This window comes from Muntiacus reevesi, chromosome 1 (assembly GCF_963930625.1).
Source record: "Muntiacus reevesi chromosome 1, mMunRee1.1, whole genome shotgun sequence".
NCBI classification, from domain to species: Eukaryota; Metazoa; Chordata; class Mammalia; order Artiodactyla; family Cervidae; genus Muntiacus; species Muntiacus reevesi.
In genome coordinates, this window is record NC_089249.1 from 219,659,691 (window position 1) to 219,680,616 (window position 20,926).

The 20,926-nt window shown below is 37.5% G+C and overlaps 1 pseudogene; it reads left to right on the plus strand.

Moving 5' to 3' along the window:
• The first annotated feature begins 1,269 nt into the window (after positions 1-1,269).
• On the plus strand, positions 1,270-1,964 carry LOC136157792 (olfactory receptor 2L5-like; annotated as a pseudogene).
• Positions 1,965-20,926: the final 18,962 nt, after the last annotated feature.

The window sequence follows — 20,926 nt, forward strand, 5'->3', positions numbered from 1 at the left end:
TTGTTATCATCAGAATGATTGGGATTTGGGAGAGAGATATTTTAAATATATGTGCTTAAATTTACACACTAATGTACAGTTAGAAAGAATTTAAAGTACAGGAAAATAAAAGGTAAAAATTAAATGAATAAGATTGCCATCAGTGTTTCTCTAACACACAAGAATTAGAGAACTGGAAAGATATAAAACACATGCTGTTTGGCAGAACTTGAGCAGATTCTTGAAAGCTACAAGGTGTATGATAGATATTCAGACATAGGTTTTATGTTAACCACAGCATTCAGAAATTCCTCTCTTTGGAGGAGGCAGAAGAGACTGACTATGCTTACATGTTACATGACATATGGAGTCATTCTAGACTTCATAACAGATGAAACAATTAATAGCTTTGCACATGGCAATAGTGGTAAAGAATACACCTGCCAATAGAGGAGATGTTAGAGACATGGGTTCGATCCCTGAATTGGGAAGATTCCCTGGAAGAGGGCATGACTCCCCACTCCAGTGTTCTTGCCAGCAGAATCCCATGGACAGAGAGCATGGCAGTCTATGGTCTATGGGGTCACAGAGAATTGGACATGACTGAAGTGACTTAGCACTATGCAAGAACTAACAAATGTTATTCAACTTAAATATGAAAAAAAACTTTAATTGCCTTAAATAGTTTTTCATAGTATAATTTTATAGTGTATGCGTTTATGCTGATTTCCTATGCATATATTTTGAATATGACATCAACTATTGATATTAATTTAGCTTTGCAGATCAGTAAAACATACTTATCCTAATGATATAGTAATAACATTTTTAAAACTAATTTTAAAGATTTCTTGGAAACACTTTGGTAAAAAAAAAAAATGTTTACATTTTCAAATTTTAATCATTGGCTCAAAACTAAGATTTCTTTTTTGTAAAATTTATAAGATCAGTCTATCTTTTAAGAGCTGCAACATTTTAAATAATGTAACAAAATAGCTTATAATTTTATATTTAACTCACTTGCTATTGTGTCTGCCTTTTAGGAAAAATAATATGTATGACACTTAGAAACTTATAATCAAACATCAACTGATTTCATCTTATTGGGGTTGTTCCCCCTTCAAGATTTGGCCTGTTTTTTTTATTCTCATTGGTCTCATTTTCCTAATGGTTCTGTTTGGCAACCTCTTTATGATCCTTCTCATCTTTCAGGACACTCATCTCCACACACCCACACTTAGTCAGCTCCCCTTTATTGACCTAAATTACATCTCCACCATTGTCCCTAAAATGGCCTGCAATTTTCCCTTTGGAAATAAATATCTCCTTCATTGGATGTGGAATGAAGAGCTTCTTCTTCATGACTTTAGTAGGTACAGAAGCATTGTTGTTAACATCTATGGCTTATGATCATTATGTGGCCATTTGCTTTCCTCTTCACTATCCCATCCGCATTAGCAGAAGAATCTGTGTGTTGATGATAGTAGGATTATGGATAAAGGGTCTATCAATGCTGTGCCCACACCATATATGCCTTCCAGATCCCTTATTGCAGATCCAGGGCCATCAATCATTTCTTCTGTGATGTCCCAGCCATGTTGACTCTGGCCTGCATTGACACCTGGATCTATGAGTACACAGTATTTGTGAGCACAAACTTCTTTCTTTTATTGCCTTTCACTGGTATTGCATTTTCCTATGATCATGCTCTCCTTGCTGTTTATCACATGCAGTCAGCTTAAGGGAGGAAGAAAGCTTATTCAATTTAACACCCATCTTACTGTGGTAGCATTTTACCATATGTCCTTTGCTTACACTTATCTACACCCAAGATCCTTCAATCTCCAACAGAGGACAAGGTTCTGGCTGTCTTCTACACCATCCGCACACCAGTGCTCAACCCTGTTATCTATAGCCTGAGAAACAAGGAGGTGATGGGAGCCCTGAGAAAATTAACTAAGAGAATCTGTTCTGTGAAAATGTAGCCACATCTTTTGACATGAGTGCCCAGATCTTGTGTGTGTTTGTATACACATGCAAGTGAACAGTGATTTAAAATATTATTTTATCATTATTTTAATCATTAAATTCAAGGACAAAAATTAATCTAGAGAAGAAACTTACTCATATCTAGACTATATTATGTTGTAAATAAACATATGAAAGTATCTTAGTATATATACACATATATATGTGTACATATAATTTCAAGTCTTATCCTTTTTACTTCATTGTATATTTTTCCTAATCAATTTTAAACATTTATTTTTTCTATGTAAAAATAATTTCAATTTTAAAATTATTTTAATTTTAATCTTAAATATATATTTAATCTGGTATCTTAAAGATTCCCTTCAAATTTCTTGTAATTTGTGGACTTTGAACGAGAAACTAGAAGTAAATTTGTTCCGAATATCTGTTCATTTTATCCCTACATCTTCAATTATACAGTAAACTGATGTTTCCTAAAACTTTATATGAAAGGCATATTCTTTCCATTAGTGATCTTTCAAGTTAATTTTAAACCTTAATATAATCTGTAAATATTATTTCCAATTCTATACCTACAAATATTTTCTTTGCAGTGTTTCAACAGTTTTTAAAATTATAGATTTTGGAGTCTTTGTTGAATGCTAAATATTCCCTGATATACTTCATTACAACAACTATGTGTGCACACATATTCTATAGTAATTAACTGATAATTTTATTTCTCAAGTTCCCTATTTCCTGTCCTGGGACTCAAGTGAGTTAGTACTCAAGTAGTTAATAATTTTGTTGATGACACAGAATTGAAATCTGGATTGGAACATTAGTTTATTCTCACCCTCACCAGTGTTTGCTCCTTCCCCCAGGCAAAACTGCATTCTTTCTAGGTAGTGACAGTTTCCACCTTCGCTGTTGCATCTGCAGCTGCCATTGTCAGCACAATGAATTCTGACGCTTATCCCAACACAGCCACTCCTTTGGGATCTTGTGTTACCCTGTACAGAGATGCATATGTAATGTGGGGAGACTTCATATACATGCTTCCTGAGTCCACATGTACACTTTCTGCTGCTGGATCAAAACTACATAACAATTCTGCCATCTCCATAGAGTTTCTTTTCTCACAGGCATCCTCAGAGATAAAATTATTAAGAATTTCAAGATAATATTACTGATCCAGGCTCATTTGCATGAATCTCTGAAAATGAAATGCTGAGACAAAGAGGCTTAGAGAAGAGAAAGAGTTCATCCACAGGTAGCCAAGAGGAAGAAGTAGGGAACAAGTTTCAGATTTATCTCCCCAAAGCCAAGGGGTTAGATTTATTTAAGGAATGACATAGAAGGGTGGTTTTAGACATGGTGGTACATAGGGCTGGAGTTACGAAAAATGCGTGTTATTGATGTTCTGAGCAGGTATATCACAGTTGCATGCGTCTTTATGGATATTTAGTAAAAATTAAAAAAATGCTCAGCAAATTCTACATGTGAAGTTTTTTGATCCTCTGATGTCTCAGCCCTTCATAGAATACACAGGAAGACCCAATTTTGATTTCAGTGGTCCTATAAGTCTTGAGTGGCTTGAATTATACTGAAGCATTATAAATAAGGGTGGTTATGAAATCTGGTGATATATTACATTGACTGTGTGAAGCATGGAGTGCATGTAATTAAAGAAAAGAATGAACAACCTAAGCCAGTTTATTAGAGGTAGGTTATAAGAAGAGGATCATTTAACAAGCTGTACCCTTATCTGCAGTTTTGTAAGACACATTCAAGTACTTCTGTTCAGACACCAGCTATTGTTAGCCTTATGGGGTACATTTTCAGTGGCATCAGTGTAGTAATAAAATAAGCAAAGATCCTTTTGAGTGTGAGAGCCTATGCAAGAACACATACGGTACAGTTCAGTTCAGTTCAGTCGCTCAGTCATATCCGACTCTCTGCGACCCCATGAACTGCAGCACACCAGGCCTCCCTGTCCATCACCAACTCCTGGAGTTCACCCAAACTCATGTCCATTGAGTCGGTCATGCCATCCAGTCATCTCATCCTCTGTTGTCCCCTTCTCTTCCTGCCCTCAAACTTTCCCAGCATCAGGGTCTTTTCAAATGTGTCAGCTCTTCGTATCAGGTGGCCAAAGTGTTGGAGTTTCAGCTTCAACAACAGTCCTTCCAATGAACACCCAGGACTTATCTCCTTTAGAATGGACTGGTTGAATCTCCTAGCAGTCCAAGGGACTCTCAAGAGTCTTCTCCAACATCACAGTTCAGAAGCATCAATTCTTTGGCACTCAACTTTCTTTATAGTCCAATTCTCACATCCATACATGACCCCTGGAAAAACCATAGCCTTGACTAGATGGACCTCTGTTGACAAAGTAATGTGTCGCTTTTTGAATATGCTGTCTAGGTTGGTCATAACTTTCCTTCCACGAGGGAAGCGTCTCTTAATTTCATGGCTGCAGTCACCACCTGCAGTGATTTTGGAGCCCCCCAAAATAAAATCTGTCACTGTTTCTGCTATTTTTCCATCTATTTGCCATGAAGTGATGGGACCAGATGCCATGATCTTAGTTTTCTGAATGTTGAGCTTTAAGCCAACTTTTTCACTCTCCTCTTTCACTTTAATCAAGAGGCTCTTTAGTTCTTCTTCACTTTCTGCCATAAGGGTCGTGTCATCTGCATATCTGAAATTATTGATATTTTTCCTGGCAAACTTGATTCCAGCTTGTGCTTCATCCAGCCCAGGATTTCTCATGATGTACTCTGCATATAAGTTAAATAAGCACAGTGACAATATACAGCCTTGATGTATTCCTTCTCCTATTTAGAACCAGTCTGTTGTTCCATGTCAAGTTCTAACTGTTGCTTCATGACCTGCATACAGATTTCTCAAGAGGCAGGTCGGGTGGTCTGGTTTTCCCAACCCTTTCAGAATTTTCCACAGTTTATTGTGATCCATATACAACATGTCCTTAAAAAGGGATACTGAGTGAATAGAAAGGGAATGGAGTTATGCAAACCAGGAAAATGATGGTAATGTCTCTTTCTTTGTGAGTAGTCATTGGAAATAATCTAAGAAAGTATGGAGTTGAGTAGGAATGTCCATTACAGACCCCTTGTCCAATTCAGGTTATGAATAAAAGAGGAAATAATGAAATATGAATATATTGTAGGCCCTGACACATCATGGACTAAGGGAGCCAAACCATATCCATAGACTTAGTTTGCTAAAAAGCAAGATGGGAACATTGTATCCTAAAGTATCAGCAAATAGTGTAGGCAGGAAAAACTATCTTTCATCTCCTCTTCTAGGTTCTTGACTAAGATGCCCTTGTAACACAGGTCTATTAACAGGAAAACAAGAAAAAAAATATTATTAATACCTCCTTTATACATGGGGGAGACCCAGGAAAACTGAATAACTCTGGTTTTGACTCCAAACTACAATTCAGACATTGACAACAATTCTACTTGTGATAATTATAAAAGACCCCATGGTATTCTGCATTCTTTCAAGAGTTTTAACTGTATTACAGCTACTCACTGCCAAGCAAGTGATATCCTTAAGAAAAGAATGTCAAAAAAGGAATGAAGGAAACTGGCTAAAAGTCATGAATCTAAAATTGTAACCTGAGAATACCATAGATATTTAGAAGAAACAAACAAGCAAGTAAAACTCCCAAACAACAGAAATGTGCTTAGTCATTCATTCATGTCTGATCTTGCAACCCCATAGACTGTAGTCTGCCAGACTCCTCTGTCCATGGGGATTTCCAGGCAAGAATACTGGAGTGGATTGCCATGCCCTCCTCCAGGGGATCTTCCCAACCCAGGGACTGAACCTAGGTCTTCCACATTACAGGCAGATTCATTACTGTCTGAGCCACCAGTGAAGTGTGCACACGTACACACAAACACACACACATACACAGAAAGCATCTTGACCTGTGAATATTAAAAAAAAAAAAAATCAATCAAAGCTCTAATAACTATGGAGCAGTAGCTAAAAATGTTACTGATGTCATAAATTTTGTTTACATCTCTAAGTTAGGCTGAGAGTCTCATAAAAAGTGGGAAAATTTAAAAAAAAATGCAACAGACCCCAAGTATAGTCATTTGGCAAAGCCCATGTCAACAAACTGATACTTAATACTAATCTAACTGCAGTTTGAATTTCTCCAAGGGATGAAATCTTAACCATTCAGTCTGAAGTTATCTGGTAAAAATTCAAATCATCTGCCTGATAGAACATCACTCACCAAAAGGAAGTTGACCTTTACTGAAATAGCTCACTCTGCCGGAAAAACTTCCTTTCCTAGCTTTCTTCTGCTATTAAAGGCTTCCATTTTGTGTAGCATCTTGAGGCCTCTTTGTATTTTACTGGTGGGATTCTGACTAATTCATGAAATGATGAATAAAATAAATAATGAGTAGCTTCAAATTTACTCACTTGAATTTTGGTTTTTCACAATATACCTTGACATTTGCAATCTGATTCTTTCAAGCAGAATTCTTCACAGAAAACAAAACAGAAAAAGATATCCTCACTAAAGTGAAAAATCAATATATTTAGAGAAATTCAGTGGTCCAAATTATCTTCAGAGACAAGGAAGAATCAGGATTAATGTCTACATACCATGAGTAATACCCAGTGTGGGACTAAACATAGATTTTGTGAAGACAAAAAGATGAGTGTTATTATCTGCCAACCCACGACTACAAGATCCAGTGACCTCAAGTCAATGTGCATGACTTTGAGGAAGTACTGAAGAAGGACAGGATTGCAAATTAGGTCCAGGGAGAAACTGAGCATTTGGTTGGTGGCTCAAAACTCACCAAGATTAACATATTAGAAAGCTGAGAGTATAATAATAAGTAAACCACTATTCTATATGAAAGGTTTATGATGGTAGGTTATCTATTATTTGACAAGCAGGATACATAAACTGCAGAGAGCCAATGAAATAGTTTCCAATGTGCAAGTTAAGTGGGTCATATATGGTAGCAGACAAGATAAAATGCTTGTGAGGGTACCATAAGATACCAGAAACAATACTGGATACAGGATCTACAGCCAGAGCAAGAAACCACACTTGCCTGTGAAAGAGAGGAGTACAATTACCCAGAGATTGTGTGGTTTCCTCAGGAGTCAATGACTCAAGACTCAGGACTCGCACTTTGGGCAGTCTTTTGTTGTAGATAAGTGACTATAATTCCATGAAGAGAAAGAAGATTACATGCATAGAATTGACAACAATAATCTTCAGTTCAGTCACTCAGTCATGTCCGATTCATTGTGACCCCATGGACTGTAGCACACCAGGCCTCGCTGTCCATTAACAATTCCTGGTGCTTACTCAAACTCATGCCCATCAAGTCTGTGATGCCATCCAACCATCTCATCCTCTGTCACCCCTTCTCCTCCCACCTTCAATCTTTGCCAGTATCAGGGTCTTCTCCAATGAGTCAGTTCTTAGCATCAGATGCCAAAAAATTGGGGTTTCAGTTTCAACACCAGTCCTTCTAATGAATATTCAGGACTGATTTCCTTTAGGATGGACTGGTTGGATCTCCTTGCAGTCCAAGGGACTCTCAAGAGTCTTCTCCAACACCACAGTTCAGAAGCATCAATTCTTTGGTGCCCAGCTTTCTTTATAATCCAACTCTCACATACATACATGACTACTGGAAAAATCATAGCTTTGACTTGATGGAAATTTGTTGGCAAAGTAACGTGTCTGCTTTTTAATATGCTGTTTAGGTTGGTCATAACTTTTCTTCCAAGAGGCAAGTGTCTTTTAATTTTGTGGCTGCAGTCAACATCTGCAGTGATTTTGGAGCCCCCAAAATAAAATCTGTCACTGTCTCTGCTGTTTTTCCATCTATTTGTCATGAAGTGATGGGACCAGATGCCATGATCTTAGTTTTCTGAATGTTGAGCTTTAAGTCAACTTTTTCACTCTCCTCTTTCACTTTCATCAAGGGGCTCTTAAGTTCTTCACTTTCTGCCATAAGTGTGATGTCATCTGCATATCTGAGGTTATTGGTATTTCTCTTGTCAATCTTGATTCCAGCTTGTGTTTCATCCAGCCCAGCATTTCTCATGATGTACTCTCCATTTAAGTTAAATAAGCATGGTGACAATATACAGCCTTGGCGTACTCTTTTCCCAATTTGGAACCAGTCTGTTGTTCCATGTCCAGTTCTAACTGTTGCTTCTTGACCTGCATACAGATTTCTCAGGAGAAAGGTCAAGTGGTTTGGTATTTCATCTCTTTAACACAGTTTATTGTGATCCACATAGTCAAAGGCTTTGGAATAGTCAATAAAGCAGAAATAGATGCTTTTTCTGAACTCTCTTGCTTTTTTGATGATCCAGTGGGTGTTGGCAATTTGATCTCTGGTTCCTCTGCCTTTTCTAAATCCAGCTTGAACATATGAAAGTTCATGGTTCATATACTGCTAAAGCCTGGCAGTAATGGCTCAGTGTCAAATACTGTGCCAGTCCATTTTGTAGTCTTTTTCACCAACAATTCAGAAATTAGAATTATTTACAGAAATAAGAGCTGCTATTAGAAGAGAACTGATTGATCCCAGAGGCCTGTTTCAACCATTGTTCCCAGTGTGGTCATAAGAACTGTTACCTTCTTCAACCAGAATTTCTAAGACTCCAGAATAAAATCCAGTTCTTTGCTTCAGCCCACAGGAAAAAAGCCTAATTAATATGACTGTATTAAGAAACTTAAAATTTCACAGTTTTATGTTTACAATAAGTGTTGGCTCATTTACTTTTGCTTGTTTGTTATTGACATTGATAGTTCATTTACAATATTGTGCTCATCTCAAATATACAACAAAGTAATTCTATATGCATATGTGTATATATGTGTGTGTATATTTGTGTGTGTGTGTGTGTATATATATATATAATATATATATATATATATATATATATATATACATGCATACATATATTTGACAATTCAGATGTGGTGAACAAAATCATTCCCAAGAAAAGTAAATGCAAGAAGGCAAAGTGGTTGTCTGAGGAAGTCTTACAAATAGTTGAGAAAAGAAGAGAAGTGAAGGCGAAGGAGAAAGGGAAATATATACTTAAATGAAGATCTTGGCAAATGGTGCCATGACTTCATGGCAAATAGATGAGGAGAATTTGGAAACAGTGACATTTTTCCTTGGGCTCCAAAATTACTGCAGATGGTGACTGCAGCTATGAAATTTGAGGATACTTGCTCTTTTGGAAAAGAAGCTATGATAAACCTAGACAGTGTATTGAAAAGCAGAGACACTAGTTTGTGTGTGTATGGTCAAAGCTTTGATTTTTCCAGTAGTCATATAAGAAAGTGAGAGCTGGAACATAAAGAAGGTGGAGTGCTGAAGAACTGATGCTTTTGAATTGTGGTGCTGGAGGACTTTGAGGGTCCCTTGGGCTGTAGGCGATCAAACCAATCAATCCTAAAGGAAATGAATTGTTAATATTCATTGGAAGTACTGATGCTGAAGCTGAAACTCCAATACTCGGGCCATGTAATTCAAACAGCCTACTCATTGGAAAAGACTCTGATTTTGGGAAAGATTGAGGACAAGAAGAGAAGGGGCGACAAAGAATGAGAATGTTCGATGGCATCACCAACTCATGGACATGAGTTTGAAGAGACAGTGAAGGACAGGGAAGCCTGGTGTGCTGTCTTGGGGTTGCAAAGATTTAGACATGACTTAACAATTGAACAACAACAAGAATATTATGCTTATCTATTTTTGGCTCTTCTTGTTGCCATTTATAGTAGTAAAAGAATGTTAGTAAGTGTACTTACGTTGCATCTGTGTTCCCTTAGAAGTTCTGCACTTACCCATTTATTGAGTACCTGTTCCCAACTTAAATTATGCAAATAAAGATTATAATGTATAGTTCAGGCTTACATCTTTGTTACAGGTGTAAGGCAGGGAGGGAAATGAACATTTGGATGTTCTCATATGTATTGAAAGTGAAAGTGAAGTGAAAGTCACTCAGTCGTGTCCGACTCTTTGCGACCCCATGGACTATACATTCCATGAAATTCTCCAGGCCAGAATACTGAAGTGGGTAGCCTGTCCCTTCTCCAGGGGATCTTATCAACATAGGGATCAAACCGAGGTCTTCTGCATTGCAGGCAAATTCTTTACCAGCTGAGCCACAAGGGAAGCCCAAGAATACTGAAGTGGGTAACCTATCCCTTCTCCAGAAGATCTTTCCAGCCCAGGAATTGAACCAGGGTCTCCTACATTGCAGGTGAATTCTTTGGCAACTGAGTTGTGAGGGAAGTCCAAGTATTCAAACATTTGCTATCTAAGAAAAGTCAGTAGAGGGTTTAGCTTAGCAAAAGCCCAGTGGCCTCTCATTTATCTACAACTTGGGGTAATTATCAGTGAGATAAGACAATATTTTAGAAGTTTTTTTTTGTACAATGTCTGGGGAAATAATTGAGGGGTAGAAAAATTAAAAATGATTTGATTGTTATTCTTTGATTAATCCACAAATAATTTTTATGACCAGGTCCATTTGATGAAATGTAGCAGAGAGATTGATAGAGAAGGTGAGGAGGGGGAGGGAAAGAAAAAGGGAGAGTGAAACAGAGAAAGGAGGAAGCTTACCATGTGAATAAGTATTTGTCTCTAAGGCCTGGTGAAGCTGAGCTGTATAGAAAAGTCATCTGTACAATTCAGAAATAAACTAATGTGGTGGAAACAATGTAAGAAAAAATACCAGAAAATCTCTCTCTCTTTGTCATCTCAAAGGTTATACATTTTGCAAATTCTTAGAATGATGCCCTCTCAGGAGGATCTCAACTGCCATTTTCACTTATTCTTACACTCTAGGAGAGTCTGGAGATGATTGTTTACTCTGGGTGTAGTCTCCTAAATTTCTCATTCTCTTCTCTCTCTCTAAATCCAGATTGGATGGAAATTCTTCCTGAAGTTATCTAGCCAAGATACATATTGATGATGTCACTTACCTCAGTATGGCAAGCATTCACCTCCTTTAGCATCTCTGACTCAATGGACATGAATTTGAGCAAACTCCAGGAGATAGTGAAGGACAGAGAAGCATGGCATGCTGTAGTCCATGGGATCACAAAGAGCTGGACATGACTTTGTGACTGAACAACAACTCCTTGTGGCAGATGCATCTGTAAATATGCAATATCACACAGCACAAATTCCTACCTAAAACTTTATATACTCAATTGTATCAGATATATAATATATCTTCAATACAAAATCCACTATCCTCACATGAAGTTTTCCACTGGATAATTGTTACATTGCTCCTTGTTCTTAAGTTTGAAATCATGTGCATTCATATAAGGAAGATGCTGCTTTACATTGTTGTGTTAGTTTACTGTGTACAGAAAAATACATATATCTCCATCCTTTTGGACTTCCTTCTAATTCACGTTACCACAGTGCATTAAGTAGAGTTCCCTGTGGTATATATACAATATGTTCTACTCTGACCTTTATGATTTCTTCTCTTCTACTAACTTTGGAATTTTGTTGTTGCTATTGTTTTTCTTCATTCTCTAGTTGCTTTAAGTGTAAGGTTAGACTGTTTATTTGAAATTTTTATTCTTTCCTGAGGTAGGATTTTGATGCTATAAATTTCTCTATTACAACTTTTTTTTCCTTCTGTGTCTCATAGATGTTGAGTCATTGTGCTTTTATTGTCATTTCTTTCTCTAAGTATTTTTTTTTAATTCCTCTTTGATGTCTTCAGTAATTCATTGGTTCTTTAGCTACATATTGTTTAGGTTTTGTGTGTTTGTATTTTTATAGTATTTTTCTTATATTTGATTTCTGATTTTGTAGCATCATGGTAAGAAAAGATGCTTGATATGATTTCAATTTTCTTAAATTTACTGACGCTTCATTTCTGATGGAAGATGTGATCTAACCCAAGGAATGTCCCATGTACACTTGAAAGGAAAGCATATTTGGCTGCTTTCAAATGGAATGTTCTATAAATATCAATTAAGTCTATTTGTTCTAATGTGTCATTTAAGGCTTGTGTTTCCTTATTAATTTACTCTCTGGATGATCTGTCCATTGTTATAAGTGGGATTTTAATGCCCCCTACCTTTCTTTTGTTGCTATCAATATCCCCTTTTATGTTAGCTATTAGCATTTCCTCATATAATGAGCTGCACCCATATTGGGTGAATACACATTTACAATTTTTATATCTTCTTCATGGATTGATCCCATTATTCCTTTTGTTTTTAATTAATTTATTTTTTACTGAAGGATCATTGCTGTACAGAATTTTGTTGATTTCTATCAAACCTCAACATGAGTCAGCCATAGGTATACATATATCCCCTCCCTTTTTAGCCTCTCTCCCATTTTCCTCCACATCCCACCCCTCTAGGTTGATACAGAGCTCCTGTTTGAGTTTCCTGAGCCATACAGCAAATTACCATTGGCTATCTATTTTACATATTGTAATGTAAGCTCCCATGATACTCTTTCCATACATCTCACCCTCTCCTCCCCTTTCCCCATGTCCATAAGTCTATTCTCTATGACTGTTTCTTCATTGCTGCCCTGTAAATAAACTCTTCAATACCAATTTTCTAGATTCCATATATATGTGTCAGAATACAGTATTTATCTTTCTCTTTCTAACTTTTTTCATTCTGTACAATAGGTTCTGGGTTCCTCCACCTCATTAGAACTGACTCAAATGGGTTCCTTTTTATAGCTGAGTAATACTCCATTGTGTATATGTACCACAACTTGTTCATCCAGTCTTCTGTCGATGGACATCTAGGTCGCTTCCATGTTCTAGCTATTGTAAATAGTGCTACAATGAACAATGAGATACATGTGTCTCTTTCAATTTTGGTTTCCTCAGCATATGCCTTTGGTTTCCTTTGGTATATGCCTAGGAGTGGGATTGCTGGGTAATATGGTGGTTTTATTCCTAACTTTTTTTTCCTTTTTAAAATGAATCTCCATACCTTCTTCCATAGTGACTGTATCAGTGTACATTCTCAGCAACAGTACAAGAATGCTCCCTTTTCTCCACACCCTCTTCAGCATTTATTGTTTGTAAACTTTCTGATGATGGACATTCTGACCAGTGTGAGGTGATATCTCATTATAGTTTTGATTTGGATTTCTCTAATAATGGGCAATGTTGAGCATCTTTTCACATGTTTGTTAGCCATCTGTATATCTTCTTTGGAGAAATGTCTGTTTAGGTCTTTTTCCCACTTTTTGATTAGGTTGTTTGTTTTTCTGATATTGAGTTGTGTGAGCTGCTTGTATATTTTGGAAATTAATCCTTTGTCAATTGTTTCACTGGCTATTATTTTCTCCCATTCTGAGGGTTGTCTTTTCACCTTGCTTATAGTTTCCTTTGCTGTGCAAAAGCTTTTAAGTTTAATCAGGTCCCACTTGTTTACTTCTGTTTTCATTTCTGTTACTCTAGGAGGTGGGTAATAGAGGACCTTGCTTTGATTTATGTCATCAAGTGTTCTGCCTATGTTTTCCTCTAAGTTTTATAGCTTCTGGTCTTTCATTTAGGGCTTTAATCCATTTTGAGTTTATCTTTGTGTAGGGTGTTAGGAAGTGTTCTAATTTCATTCTTTTTCATGTAGCTGTCCAGTTTTCCCAGCACCACTTATTGAAGAGATTGTCTTTGCCCCATTGTATATTCTTGACTCCTTTCTCAAAAAGAAGGTACCCATAGGTGCATGGGTTTATTTCTGGGCTTTCCATCTTGTTGCATTGGTTCCTGTTTTTGTGCCAGTACCATACTGTCTTGATGACTGTATCTATGTAGTATAATCTGAAATCAGGAAGGTTGATTCCTCCAGCTCCATTTCTTTCCCAAAACTGGTTTGGTTACTCAGGGTCTTTTGTGTTTCCATATGAATTCTGATTGTTTTTTTTTAGTTCTGTGAAAAATGCCATTTAATTTGATAGGAATTGCTTTGAATCTGTAGATTGTGTCTGGCAACACAGTCATTTTCACAATATTGATTCTTCTTACCCAGGAATATGGAATATCTCTCCATCTGTTTATATAATTTTTTATTTCTTTCATTAATGTCTTATAATTGTCTATGTATAGTTCTTTTGTCTCCATAGGTAAGCTTATTCCTAGATATTTAATTCTTTTTGTTGCAATGGTGAATGGGATTGATTCTTTAATTTCTCTTTCTGATTTTTCATTGTTAGTATATAGAAATGCAAGTGATTTTTATGTGTAAATGTTGTATACTCCAACTTTGCTAAATTCACAGATTAGTTCTAATTATTTTGTAATACTATCTTTAGGGTTTTCAATATGCAGTATCATGTCATCTGCAAACAGTGAGAGTTTTACTTCTTTACCAATCTGGATTCCTTTTATTTCTTTTTCTTCTCTGATTGCTGTAGCTAGGATTTCCAGAACTATGTTGAATAATAGTGAAAAAAGTGGACACCCTTGTCTTGTTCCTGATCTTAGGGGGAATGCTTTCAGTTTTTCATGATTGAGAATAATGTTTGCTGTAGGCTTGTCATATACAGCCTTTGCTATGTTGAGGTAGGTTCTTTCTACTCCCAGTTTTTGAAGTTTTAATCTTAAATGGGTGCTGAGTTTTGTCAAAGGTTTTATCTGCAGCTATTGAGATTATCATATGAATTTTATCTTTCAATTTGTTAATATGGTGTATCACATTGATTGACTTGCATATATTGAAGAATCCTTGCTTCCCTGGAATAAATCCAAAGTGATCATGTTATATGAATTTTTTAATGTGTTGCTGATTCTGTTTGGTAAAATTTTGTTGAGGATTGTTGTATTGATGTTCATCAATGATATTGGCCTATAGTTTTCTTTTTTGTGTGTTGTCTTTGTCTGATTTTGGTATCAGGGTGATGGTGGCCTCATAGAATGAGTTTGGAAGTGGTCCTTTCTCTGAAATTCTTTGAAAGAATTTTAGAAGGATAGGTATTCACTCTTCTCTAAGTGTTTGATAGAATTGTCCTGTGAAGCCATCTGGACCTACGCTTTTGCTTTGGGGGAGATTTTTGATCACAGGTTCAATTTCAGTACTTATAATTCGGCTGTTTATAATTTCTATTTCTTCCTGGTTCAATCTTGGAAGATTCAACTTTTCTAAGAATTTGTCCATTTCTTCCAGGTTATCCATTTTATTGCCATATAGTTGTTCATAATAATCTCTTATAATTCATTGTATTTCTACATTGTCTGTTGTATCTCTCCTTTTTCATTTTTAATTTTGTTGATTTGATTCTTGTCTCTCTTTTTTTTTTTTGGATGAGTCTGGTTAAAGGTTTGTAAATTTTGTTTAACTCTTCAGAGAACCAGCTTTTAGTTTTATTAATCTTTACTAATGTTTCTTTCATTTCTTTTTCATTTATTTCTGCTCAGGTCTTCATGATTTCTTTTCTTCTACTAATTTTGGGGGTTTTTGTTCTCCTTTTAACAGTTGTTTTAGGTGTAAAGTTAGGTTTTCTATTCTATGTTTTTTCTTGCTTCTTGAGGTAGGATTGTATTGCTATAAATTTCACTCTTAGAACTGCTTTTGCTTCATCCCATAGGTTTTGAGTTGTGTTTTCATTGTCATTTGTTTCTAGAAATTTTTTTATTTCCCTTTTGATTTCTTCAGTAACTTGTTGGTTATTTAGAAATGTATTGTTTAATTTCCATGTGTCTGTGTTTCTTATAGTTTTTTTTCTTTTTTTTTCTTGTATTTGATATCCAGTCTTATAGCACAGTGGTCAGAGAAGATGTTTGATACGATTTCAATTTTCTTAAATTTATTGAGATTTGTATTGTGTCCCAAGATGTGTTCTATCCCGGAGAATGTTCCATGTGCACTTGAGAAGAAGGTATATTCTTCTGCATTTGGATGCAATGTCCTGAAGATATCAACGAGATCCATCTCATCTAATGCATCATTTTCTGTTTTGATGATCTCTCCTTTGGTGTGAGTGGGGTGTTAAAGTCTTCCACTATTATTGTGCTACTGTCAATTTCTCCTTTTATAACTGTTATTATTTGTCTTATGTATGTATTGAGGTACTCCTATTTTGGGTGCATAGATATTTACAATTGTTATGTCTTCCTCTTGGACTGATCCCTTGATCATTATGTAGTGTCCTTCCTTATTTCCTATAATCTTCCTTATTTTAAGGTATATTTTGTCTGATATGAGGATTGCTACTGCAGCTTTCTTTTGCTTCCCATTTGCATGGAATATATTCTTCCATTCTCTCACTTTCAGTCTATAAGTGTCTTTAGGTCTGAAGTGAGTTTCTTGTAGACAGCATATATATGGGTCTTTTTTTTTTTTTTTTTATCCATTCAGTCAGCCTGTCTTTTGGTTGGAGCATTTAATCCATTTACATTTAAAGTAATTATTGATATATATGTTTCTATTGCCATTTTCTTAATCGTTTGGGGTTGATTTTGTAGATCTTTTTTCTTCTGTTGTATTTATTGGCTATATAAATCCCTTTAACATTTGTTGTAAAGTTGGTGTGTTGGTACTGAATTCTCTTAACTTTTGCTTGTCTGAAAAGCTTTTGATTTCTCCATCAATTTTGAATGAGATACTTTCTGGGTACAGTAACCTTGGTTGTAGATTTTCCCCTTTCAGTACTTTAAATATATCCTGCCATTCCTTTCTGGCCTGCATAATTTCTACTGAAAGATCAGCTATTAAGCATATGGGGTTTCCCTTGTATGTTATTTGTTGCTTCTCCCTTAATGCTTTTAATATAGTTTCTTTGTGTTTAGTCTTTGCTAGTTTGATTAGCATGTGTCTTGGCATGTTTCTCCTTGGGTTTATCCTGTAAGGGACTCTTTGTACCTCTTGGACTTGATTGACTATTTCCTTTTCCATGTTGGAGAAGTTTTCAACTTTAATCTCTTCAAAATTTTTCTTATATCCTTTATTTTTCTCTTCTTCTTCTGGAGACCCCACAATTCGAATTTTGGTGCATTTGATATTGTCCCAGAGGTCTCTGAGACTATCCTCAGTTCTTTTCATTCTTTTTACTTTATTCTGCTCTTCAGAAGTTATTTCCACCACTGTATCTTCCAGCTCACTGATTCATCCTTCTGCTTCAGATATTCTACTATTGATTCCTTCTAGACTATTTTTAATTTCAATAACTGTGTTTTGAAATTTGAAATTTGAAAAACTGTGTTTTTCTCTGTATGTTTATTCTTAAGTTCCACTAGGTCTTTGTTAATTGATTCTTGCATCTTCTCCATTTTGTTTTCAAGGTTTTTGATCATTTTTACTATCACTATTCTGAACTCTTTTTCAGGTTGTTTGTCTAGTTTTTCTTCATTTATTTGGACTTATGTGTTTCCAGTTTGTTCCTTCATTTCTGTAGTACTTCTCTTCCTTTTCATTATTATTATTATTTTTTAACTTATGGTGCTTGAGGTCTCCATTTCCCAGGCTTCAAGGAAAGTTGAATTCTTTCCTTGAAGAAGGTTGAATTCTTTCTTCCTTTTGGTTTCTGCCCACCTAAGGTTGGTCCAGTGGTTTGTGTAAGCTTCACATAGGGTGAGATTTGTGCTGAGTCTTTGCTTTTTTGCTTTTCTTCTGATTGCCAAGGCTGAGTTTGGTCATAATCCTGTCTCATGATGATTTTGTTTATATTTTTGTTTTGATTTTTGTTTAGATGAGGCATCCTGCACAGGGTAGTACTGGCAGTTGGGTGATGTTGGGTCTTGTATTCGAGTGGTTTCCCATGTGTGAATTCTCACTATTTGATACTCCCTAGGGTTAGTTCTCTGGTAGTCTGTGGTCTTGGAGTCAGTGCTCCCACTCCAAAGGCTCAAGGCTTGTTCTCTCTCTAGGATGCCCTCCAACACTGCTGATATCTGGACCTGCTGTGGAGGCAGCTCAGATTATAATCTAGTCCTACTCCTGTGTGTTCTTGCCTCCAAAGTCCACAGTTATCAGAACTAGTGCCTTTTCTTTTGTGGGAGCTCTCAATGACCTTTTATATATTCCATAGACACAGAGTCTGCCTAGTTGATCATGTGTATTTAATCTGCAGCTTATACAGCTTGTGGGAAGGTTTTGGGTCTTCTTCCTTAACCATACTGCCCCTTGGTTTCAGTTGTGGTTTTATTTCCACCTCTACATGTGGATCTTCCACTGGGGTTTGCTCCTAAGGCTGCCCTGGAGGACTTGGGCTTGCCCCTGTGAGGGCTATGTATGGAGGTGGGGCAGCTGGTTGGATTGCAGGGGTCCTGGAAGCACCAGGTACTCAGGGGAGATGATGGCTATGGCACCAGGAAATGTAATGCTCTAGAAGGGTATGGCAACCAGTATCGGCCAACATGCTCCAGTATTCTTACCTGGAGAACCCCCTTCCTTGACAGAGAAGTCTGGTAGGCCACAATCTACAGGACCACAAACAGTCAGACATGACCGAAGTGATCCTGCATGCATAGATGCCAGATATTTTTGCCTGTGGCAGCTCTGTCCCAGTGAGAGTTGAGCTTGAAGGTGGCTGTGAAGCTGGTTGTTGTGTGGTTACCCTAGTGGCACCAAGTGTGCAGAGACATGGGCTGTCCCTGCTGCGGAATTATGTCCCTGTCAGAGTCTTTTTTTCAACCTCTTGTAGTTGGCAATCAGAAGGCCTCTTTGACCAGTCTTTCTCTGTAGCTCCGCCCATTCAGGCACTTAGAGGGCTCCCTTACCTTGTGTCCTTCTCTGTGTTTAGAGCATCAGGCACGTAGAGGGGGCCCCTGGCTGGGGTCCTACTCTGTAGTTCAGTGTGTCAGACATTTGATGGACCAGTCTCTCTATTGTTCACCTGCTGATGCTGGCCTGTGGGGGGAGAGAGGCTGTGGTGATGGCTCCACCCCCTACGCATGACTCAGCAGTATTGCCTTGCTTCCATGGCTGCTTGGTTTTCCACCACTGGGGTTTCCCACCACAATCTCCTTCCCTCACATCCCAACAATCCGTCTCTCTGCAGTCAACAGCAATCTTTGTCCTGGGATTGCTCCTCAATCCCTAAACTCCAGCTCCCGGCCGCTATGCCTTCCAGGGGACCAGTGCTCCTGTCCAGGGTATGTATTCTGCAGCAAGGACTGTCTGATTCTCATTCCATTTAGGCTGCCACAGATCAGCTGTTTCACTCTCAGCCTTAAATGTTTCTCCTCTGACTCAGACAATTGCCCTACTGTGGGGATTGGACCCCTGCTTCAGTTATCCCACCCATTGAGGGCAGGTCCAGTCCTATTTACACTCCTATTTTTTCCCCTAGTTCCTCCATCCTACCAAGTTTTGTGGTTCTATATATTCTTTTCCACTGGTCAGGTACTCCTGTCAGTTCTCAGCTGATGTTCTGCATATACTTCTGTGTCTGAAGGTGTATTCCTGATTTATCCATGTAGAGAGATATACTCCATGTCCACCTATTCCTCTATCATCTTCTCTCAATCCCTTGATCATTATGAAGTGTCCTTCCTTGTTCATGTATATATTTATATATTATGAGACTATATATATATATATATATATATATATATATATATATGAGACTAGTAACTTGTGTGTGTGTGTGTGTGTGTATATATATATATATATATTGCTAATCTCATAATTTCAGATGCAATTTCCATTTGCTTTATTTTAGCTCTCCTCATGATTACTGGTTTTGATATCATATTTGTGTGTGTATGATTTCCTGCTTTTACTTTGTATTTGTCTTTACAAGTAAGCTTTCCCATTTGTGAGTTATTTTTCTCTAAATGAGGCCTCTTTTTTTTCCCCTACCTAGGCAAATTTGGCTTCCCTGGTGGCTCAGATGGTAAAGAATCCATCTGCAATGTGGGAGATCTGGATTCGATCCCTGGGTTGGGGACATCCCCTGGAGAAGGTCATGATAACCCACTCCAGTATTCTTGGTTTGAGAATCCCCATGGACAGATTATTCATTGCCAGTGTCCTTTCCCCCACAGTGAACTACAGCCAACCTCTGCCACTCAGAAAACTCGCCAATACTTCTTGGTAGGTTTAGCTCAGGTTCCTTGGAGGTTCTAGTTTATGCTGGGTCTAGGGTAAGTGAGAACCTATATAGATCCTCCAAGAATGGGGTCTCTTTTTTCCCCTCAGTCCTGCAGATGTCTTGCATCCAAGACCCACTGGCCTTAAAAGCTAATGCTCTAGGGGTTCTTCTTTCATATGCCTGCATGTGTGTGTGTGTGAAGGTCATTTTCTGTGTAGATATTTGCCACCTCTTTCCTCAGTGTATGCTAGCCATGAACCTCTTTATAAAGGGTTTGACTGGTGTTGTGGTGACCAGAACCTGGTTTTTTGGTGGGGCCTCTGCTCTGTGATTGTCACTGCCCTGTTAGGGGCAGGGTCTGCTCCCTAGTTGATGAAATAGAGACCCACAGATCTGTTTCTGAGATGTGTTTCTGATCTATGGTGTGAAGTACATGAGACAGGAGCACTTCCACTGGGAGAGACTCCACTGAGTATTCAGTTTCTAGAACTGTTCTGTGAGCATGCTGTTTCGTCGCCTTTCATCCACGTGAGAGCTCATTGTTACTCTGTTTTTGGCACTGCTTTCAGCCTCAGCTTGACCATAGGTATGCCAGCATTTGGCCTTGGTGTCTCTCAAATGTTGTTTTCATCAGGCCACCAGCATAGATCCACTGATGTCAGGTTCCAGGATTGCAGTAATCATGGACCTGGACCTGCTGAAGGCACTGTGGGGGCAGTTCAGACTTTAATCTACCCCACCCCCTATATGTACGTGACCACAAAGTCCACAGCTATTAAAGTTATATCTGTCTCAGTTGTAGGAACACTCATTGACTGTTAGATTTTCTGCAGGTGCTAGCTTTACCAAGCCAGTCCTGGGAGTTTATAGTCAATAGCTTGAACAACTTCAAGGAGAGA